Source organism: Sapajus apella, unplaced genomic scaffold (genome assembly GCF_009761245.1).
Source record: "Sapajus apella isolate SASKATOON/1434 unplaced genomic scaffold, GSC_monkey_1.0 scaffold21, whole genome shotgun sequence".
Classification (NCBI taxonomy): Eukaryota; Metazoa; Chordata; class Mammalia; order Primates; family Cebidae; genus Sapajus; species Sapajus apella.
The window spans coordinates 25,021,831-25,028,952 of NW_022436961.1; the positions used below are offsets into that span (position 1 = coordinate 25,021,831).

At 48.5% G+C, this 7,122-nt stretch overlaps 1 protein-coding gene and 1 long non-coding RNA gene across 8 annotated transcripts in view; both read left to right on the forward strand.

Moving 5' to 3' along the window:
- LOC116558468 overlaps positions 1–981 on the forward strand; it is a 15,081-nt gene extending 14,100 nt beyond the window's left edge. Inside the window, exon 3 of the long non-coding RNA XR_004272017.1 lies at positions 895–981. This is a non-coding gene — a long non-coding RNA (uncharacterized LOC116558468). The remainder of the gene's footprint in view (positions 1–894) is intronic.
- Positions 1–7,122, forward strand: part of SLC39A14 (solute carrier family 39 member 14) — a 54,393-nt gene that overhangs the window by 29,034 nt on the left and 18,237 nt on the right. The window lies entirely within an intron of this gene.

Consider the following 7,122-nt stretch of genomic DNA (forward strand, 5'->3'; position numbering starts at 1 on the left):
TTTGAGACAGTCTCACTCTGTCACCAGGCTGGAGTGCAATGCCACGTTCTTGGCTCACTGCAACCTTCGCCTTTCAGGTTGAAGCGATTCCCCTGCCTCAGCCTCCCAAGTAGCTGGGACTACAGGCTTGCACCACCACACCTGGCTAATTTTATTTTGTTTTGTTTTAGTAGAGACAGGGTTTCACCGTGTTGGCCAGAATGGTCTCGATCTCCTGACCTCATGATCCGCCCACCTTGGCCTCCCAAAGTGCTGGGATGACAGGCGTGCGCCACCACACCCGGCCTCAGTTTTCATAATAAACCTTTTTGGGGAATAAAGAGTTTTTTGGATGCCTAAAAAAAGTCTTCATCTTTTAAGGTTCGATAGCTGAACTGTGTAATGTTTCAGTACTGAACATTTGGGGAACACAGGCCATTATTTCAGTTTTCAGGTTCTGTTTTCCTTTCACTTCAGAAAAATCTTGTGTTTTGTTTTGGTTGGTTTTGTTTGAGACTGAGTCCTGCTCTGTCACCCAGGCTGGAGTGCAGTGGCACAGTCTCTGCTCACTGCAACCTTGGCCTCCCGGATTCAAGCAATTCTCCTGCCTCAGCCTCCCAAGTAGCTGGGACTACAGATGTGAGCCACCACACCTGATTAATTTTTATGTTTTTAGTAGAGTCGGGCTTTCACCATATTGGCCAGGCTGGTCTCAATTCCTGAGCTCAAGTGAGCCACCGCACCCAGCCAGGAAAGTTTTGTGTTTTATTTTAGAACACAACTTCCATTTCATTCTTAGGTTCTCTTCTTCGCGAACACAAGTTATCTTTCGTTAGTCTCTTTGTCTTCTCTCTGTTTGCTTTCATTTGTCCTGCCCATCCGCATTTGCTGCGATTATCTCAAGCTTTCCTTTAGCGTTTATGCCTAGTGTTCCATTTTTTTAACGCTAAGCATGTGGAAGTGATTTATATCCTGCTCAAGGTCATCGCCAAGGTCTGATTGTAAAAACTCAAAAAATTGCAGCCTCAGGCATAAACAGGTTAAATGACCGGCAGAATTTTGTTCTGTATTTGTCATAATGTATTAGTCCTTGAGTAAGGTTTTATTCCTCTTTTTTGGTAAGTCTGCATCTTTTTTAGGTCTCATTAGTTATAATCTCATCTTTGAGCTCTCGTCTCGTGGCATTAACGTTTTAATGAAGTTATTCCTTGGTGTGGCACAGTGGTGAGGAGTGGCTTTCTCTGCAGTTGTGGTTTACCTGTCTGTGGCTTGCTTTGCCTGCTGTTTCTTTTCCTCTTGCTCTATGGGAGTGCGGTTCTGCTCACATGTTCTGTTGGCTCTAAAATAAGAAAGGAACTGTATTCTCCAGGTTGAGGCCAATTTGTCCCTGCCTCACAGCTCCGGGAGTGCTAAGGGCTGGGTATTCATGACCTGTTTTTTGTAACCTGAAGGAATGCTGTGTGGTGAGGTGGGGAGATGGGTCTGTCCTCTATTTAGGGATGTAGTCTCTGTAATGTGGCTCAGCTCACTTCCTTGGGAATTGTATTCCATTTCCTTTAGAAGAGAAGTCACACTCAGCTGGGCACGGTGGCTCACGCCTGTAATCTCAGCACTTTGGGAGGCCATGGGAGGTGTATCACCTGAGGTCAGGAGTTTGAGACCAGCTTGGCCAGCATGGTGAAACCCTGTCTCTACCAAAAATACAAAAATTAGCTGGTTGTGGTGGCGCATGCCTGTAATCCCAGCTACTCGGGAGGCTGAGGCAAGGAGAATCACTTGAACCTGGGAGGCGGAGGTTGCAGTGAGCCGAGATTATGCCACTCCCCTCCAACCTGGGCAACAGAGCAAGACTGCGTCTCAAAAAAAAAAAAAAGAGAGAGAGAGAGAGAAGGATTACTCACTGGAATTTGGAATGGATCTGTCCCCCATTCAGAATGTGCCCTGGAGCCCTTATTTCCTTCCCCCGGAGTCAGCCCATTGTTTCTGGTCCAGGTGCACCTTTTCTTTGCTTTTCCCCAGTAGCTTTTCCTCTTAACTCCTCAACTGAAGAGGAAGAGGACTTCCTCTTGCCACATTTGGGGATGGGAGTGAGAATTCTGGTTCTGCTCTTATCATTTGATTTGTCAGGGCTGAGCCAGGAATAGAATATGAGCCATGCGTGGCGCCTCCTTCATTTTTCCCTTGCCTCTGGTTTTGAAGTTAATGTATCTCAGATTAGATCTGTTTCCTTGTTTGGTTGCTGTTGGTGAATTATTTATTTATTTATTTATTTTTGCTTTTAAAATGTGTACTTATTTTGTTAATTGTCGGGGAAGGAAAATTATACTCCCATTTCAGTTTTTCATCTTAGGTCTTTATGTAGTTTTCAATCCACTTTCCCTTTTATAATGCTCATTAAACTCTGTACTTTTATTCTGCTCTTTTCAAACTAAGGATATGAGTTCATTGTAACAATATGTTGCTTGCAGTCCCACGGAAAATTGGGCTTCAGATACACGTCAGTGGGCCTTGCATTGCCAGGCAGCACTTCCGGGGCCACTAGCACCTGCAGTCTGCAAGACAAGCAGCTCTAGATTTTTTTTTATTCCTTAAGACCTCCGCCTTCCACCCTGGGGCCTGGCTTTGTCCTTTGTCTGCAACTTGTGAGGGTTTTTCCCTAAGCCTGGGCTCCCAATGGCCCTTGGCTCACCCAGGGCCTTTTGCTATTGTATGATGTGCAGAGAACTCACCCTGAGCCACTGGTATCTGCTAGCCCCGTATCTGCTAGCTGGAGATACATTCCTATCAGGCTGAGTGGTCCTAGCCCTCGAGTGGGGCAGAGATGGAAGAGTGGAAAAAGCGCACTGCTAGAAGGGCTGATGCAGAAATGAGCTGTTTCCTGGGAGAGAACCCTAAGGGAGTGGTGAGAGCTTCCTTTCTAGTTACTGTCTTCTGGATGCTCATAAGCCGGGTGATGTGCAGAGACCGTGGGTACCTCAGAGACCCGTTTCTTTGTTCCTGAGGAATATGTGAGAACCCGACGGCTCATCTGACATCCTTTGAGAAGACAGTAGCAGGGAAAGCTTAGGATGATTCACTGATGCTAGTCTGTGGTGGAACCAAGAGCTCTGGGAGCATAATTTCTTTCTTTTTTTTTTTTTTTTTTTCTGAGATGGAGTCTTGCTCTGTCACCCAGGCTGGAGTGCAGCGGCACGATCTCCGCTCACTGCAACCTCTGCTTCCCAATCAAGTGATTCTCCTGCCTCAGTCTCCCAAGTAGCTAGGAGTACAGGCATGTGCCACCACGCCTGGCTATTTTTGTATTTTTAGTAGAGACGACGTTTCTCCATGTTGGTCAAGCTGTTCTTGAACTGCTGATCTCAAGTGATCTGCCCACCGTGTCCTCCCAAAGTGCTGGGATTGCTGGCAGGAACCACCGTGCCTGGCCGGGGAACATAATTTCTATCAGCGTGGCTTCTACTTGGCCTCCACCTCCACTCGCTCACCCAACCTTTGCAAACCTGTGGTCTTCCTTTGTGTAGACCACCAGCCTTCTCATAATTTTAAGTCAAGTGCTTCATAAAACCCCAGTTTAGACTGCCTTCATACCCTCTGCCACCCCAGAGCCGGCAGCTGACTCTGACCCCCGAGTTAAGAGTCCCAGCCTGGCAATGTCCTGTGTACCCACACGGCCTGTGCTTGGCAGGCACAGTGCGCACAAGGGGGCAGGGGGCAGACACATAGCTTCTTGGCTTCGGAAATGGTCTGAGTTGGGCAAGTTTGAAGCATGTGAGCTTAGTTTTCATGTTTTGTTTCTGCGCCCAAGATCTGAGAGCGGGAGTGGTGGGTTCCCTGGCCAGCGTGGGGCTGGTGGGGCGGGTGGGGCGGTTGTGGGGGGTGATCAGGAAGGGGAGGGGACAAGTGGATGCCCATTTGCTCGGAGGCCCTGCTCGTTTCTGCTGCCTCTAGAGCCAGTGTCACAGAAGCGAATGTTTGTTCCTCTCGGAGAGGGGAGGTGGGCATAGAAAACAGTGCATCATGCTGAAGATCACGGGAGCGTCTGTGTGGGACAGAAGTGCTGCTTCAAAGCGGAGCGGCTTCTGCACCAAGTGAAGGGTGATGGACGGTAGGTGGAATTCCAATTAGGGGCCTCCGGATAGTAAGGCAACTTCTGAGCTTCCACAGAGGAAGGTTCCAGAACAGGCATTTCTTGCTTTCTCCTGTATCTCCCTCCCACCTCCCCCAGGGTTGGGCCTGGCGCCTTAGCCAGAGAAGGAGGGCACTAAAATAATTTTACTTCTTTGACCCTGAGGCAGAGAGACTGCAGCAGGAAGAGCTAGCCCAGGGGCACTCCCAGGCCACAGCACACTTTGTCTCCTTCCCACTTGTCTTCCCTGAAAGGTGTCCTTTCTTACTCAAGGGCAGCTGGCCCAGCTCCCTAGGGGGACTGAAGTGGAATCTGGCGCGGCTTCCTCTCGCAGCTGGGGCCACGCACATGGACCCCTGCACCCCTACCCAGCGGCGTCAGCAGCTGTGTGTGTTTCTCTCTTCTTTCTTTGCTAATACCCTTTATAAACCTTTTCCCTGCTAAGAATAACTTGCAGTTAGAAGAAAACAAAACTCCACTGGAGCGGAAATCTCCCCTTTCATGCATGCCAAAAGGCCAGGGTCGCTTGGATTTGGAGTGTCACTCACAGCTTGTAGATCTTCCCCAACCCTTGTGGGTAAGTCCATGTCTTAAGTGCTGGGCCAGGCAGGAGGGCTCTGCTGGCTGAACTTGCACACCCCGTGGGGACAGATCTAGACCTGAGCCTGGTTGCTGTCTTGTGGGTGTCTGATGCCCAGTGTAGGGCATGTCCTGGAGGAAAGAACAGCTGTGCCTCGGGGAAGAAAAGGTCACCTGGGAGAAGCAAAGGTGGCCCTGTGGGCTCATTCTTCCCATGGTACAGCCTGAAGGTGCCTCTTCCCTAGCACTCCAGCGGGTCACAGCAGCCACCTGGGGTGTCGCAGGGCCACTGGGTCAGGGAAAAGCAAATGCTTCATAAATGCTCACCTCGGCCAGGTGAGTGGTGCACGCCAGTAATCCCAGCACTTTGGGAGGCCAAGGTGGGCAGATCACAAGGTCAACAGATCGAGACCTTCCTGGCCAACATGGTGAAACTCCGTCTCTACTAAAAATACAAAAATTAGCCGGGCATGGTGGTGCGCGCCTGTATTCCCAGCTATTCAGTGGTGGGGGCTGAGGCAGGAGAATCACTTGAACCCGGGAGGCAGAGGTTGCTGTAAGCTGAGATCGCGCCACTGCACTCCAGCTTGGCAACAGACGAGACTCTGTCTCAAAAAAAACAAAAATAAAAAGGTCATCTCTAGGTGAATGCAGGCCAGGTAAAACTGCTAAAATCGCCCTGAGTTTACCACACCTGAAGTCTTGGGGTTTGTTTGCTCCGTGGTTTGAAGTTACCAATGCAGCTGAGGTGTGAACATCAGTTGGCTCATCTTATTGAAATGGCCCTAGAGGAGGGGCAGTGTGACACAGTCTGTCCTCTAAAGGGACCCTGGGGCTATCCCCTCATAGCATTGCAGGGCGTTGTAAGCCAAGGTCTGGATGCTTGTTGGGGCTGTTAGACATCAGGAATGATCTGCACAGAGAGAGACATGCAGGACTTTGTGGATCTCCGTGGGATCCAGGACATGTATTTTTATGTCTTCATGCAGGGGGCATGGTGGCTAAGAAAGCACTGAATTTAACATCATTCAGACCAGGCATCGATTTACAAAGCAGTTCTGCCTCTGGCTTTGCTGCTTTCTTCTGTAGGTCACATTTCCTAATCTCTGAACCCCAGTGTCCTTGTCTGTTACATGGGTAAGTTTCCTAGCTTCTGTTAAAGGAACAGGGAATGCCAAGCACTTTAGCAAGGTCTGCGCTTGGTGATGCTAGCTACTTCCATCATTTCATTGCCTTTCTTTTCTAAATGCAGGCAGACCTCCCCCTTGTTTTGACAGCACAGCTCATGCCGTCGACAGTTCAGTCTGCTCCGATGGATAACTATTTTCTTTGTACGATAGGTTTTTAGTCATTTTTTGCCTAAGATCCACCCTGCTCACCATAGTTCAACATTTGTCTCTTGGTGGAAATTTTGAGAGTTGTGAGTCTCAGAGTAGCACTTTTGAAGCCACCTTGTGGCTGATGCCCCATCCATCTCTGTAGACTCAAAGTGTATATTCCACTGAAGAGCTGTATTTTATGTCCCCAGATTCTGTGCATGCCTCATACGTGGATCCTAAAGCATGTAATGTCCCTTGAGTATATCACAGTAGGGGACTTATGTGACATGTGTACCCTGGGCCTGGAGTTAGGATACCTTACTTGGCCACAGGATATTCCTGACCATTTCATTAGCAGCCTAATGTTTGGGCTGAGAGAGTCAGAATCGGGGGAACCCTGATGATTATAAGTCTTAGAATTGATAGCTAAATGTTACTGAGTGCTTTCTATATGGTTCAGGTATTTGGCAGGGGCCGTGCCATAGCTTATGCTGTTAGATCCTCACAGTAATCTAATGAGGTGGATACAAGTTTTACAGATGATACCACAAAGGGTAGAGGGAAGCCAGGTGCTTGCCCGTAGTGACTTATAAGCAGCTGTGCAGAAATTCAAGCCAGGTTTTTCTGACACTGAGGGCTATGGTAAGCCGCAGCGCTGCTTTGAGTGATTGTAGACTGTTGTTGACTCTAGTGAAATAATTTCTTCAAGATCACATTGCTGGTAAGTGGCTGGGCCAGGATTCAGGCAAGCCTGCTCTCAGCCACTCTGCTGCTGTTCCTCTGTCATAAGCAAAGGCCCCGAGGCGGGGTGTGTGATTCACTGAGATTAATGTCCAAGCCCTGGCTGCCTGGGGAAGAAACAGCTGCAGTGATTGGCTTCTTCTGGGTTTGGAGCAAGGAGGCTCATTTTCCCCTCTTGATAATTTGTTTAGATCACTAATTAAATTATAATCATACTAAGGGAAATGGTTAACACGAGAAAAATCGTCGTCAGTCTTACTACCTTAAGCTTTCATTTGTCTTGTCTTTCTTCTCTTTCTTTTCTTTTCTTTTCTTTCTTTCCTTCCTTCCTTCCTTCCTTCCTTCCTTCCTTTCTTTCTTTCTTTTCTTTCTTTCTTT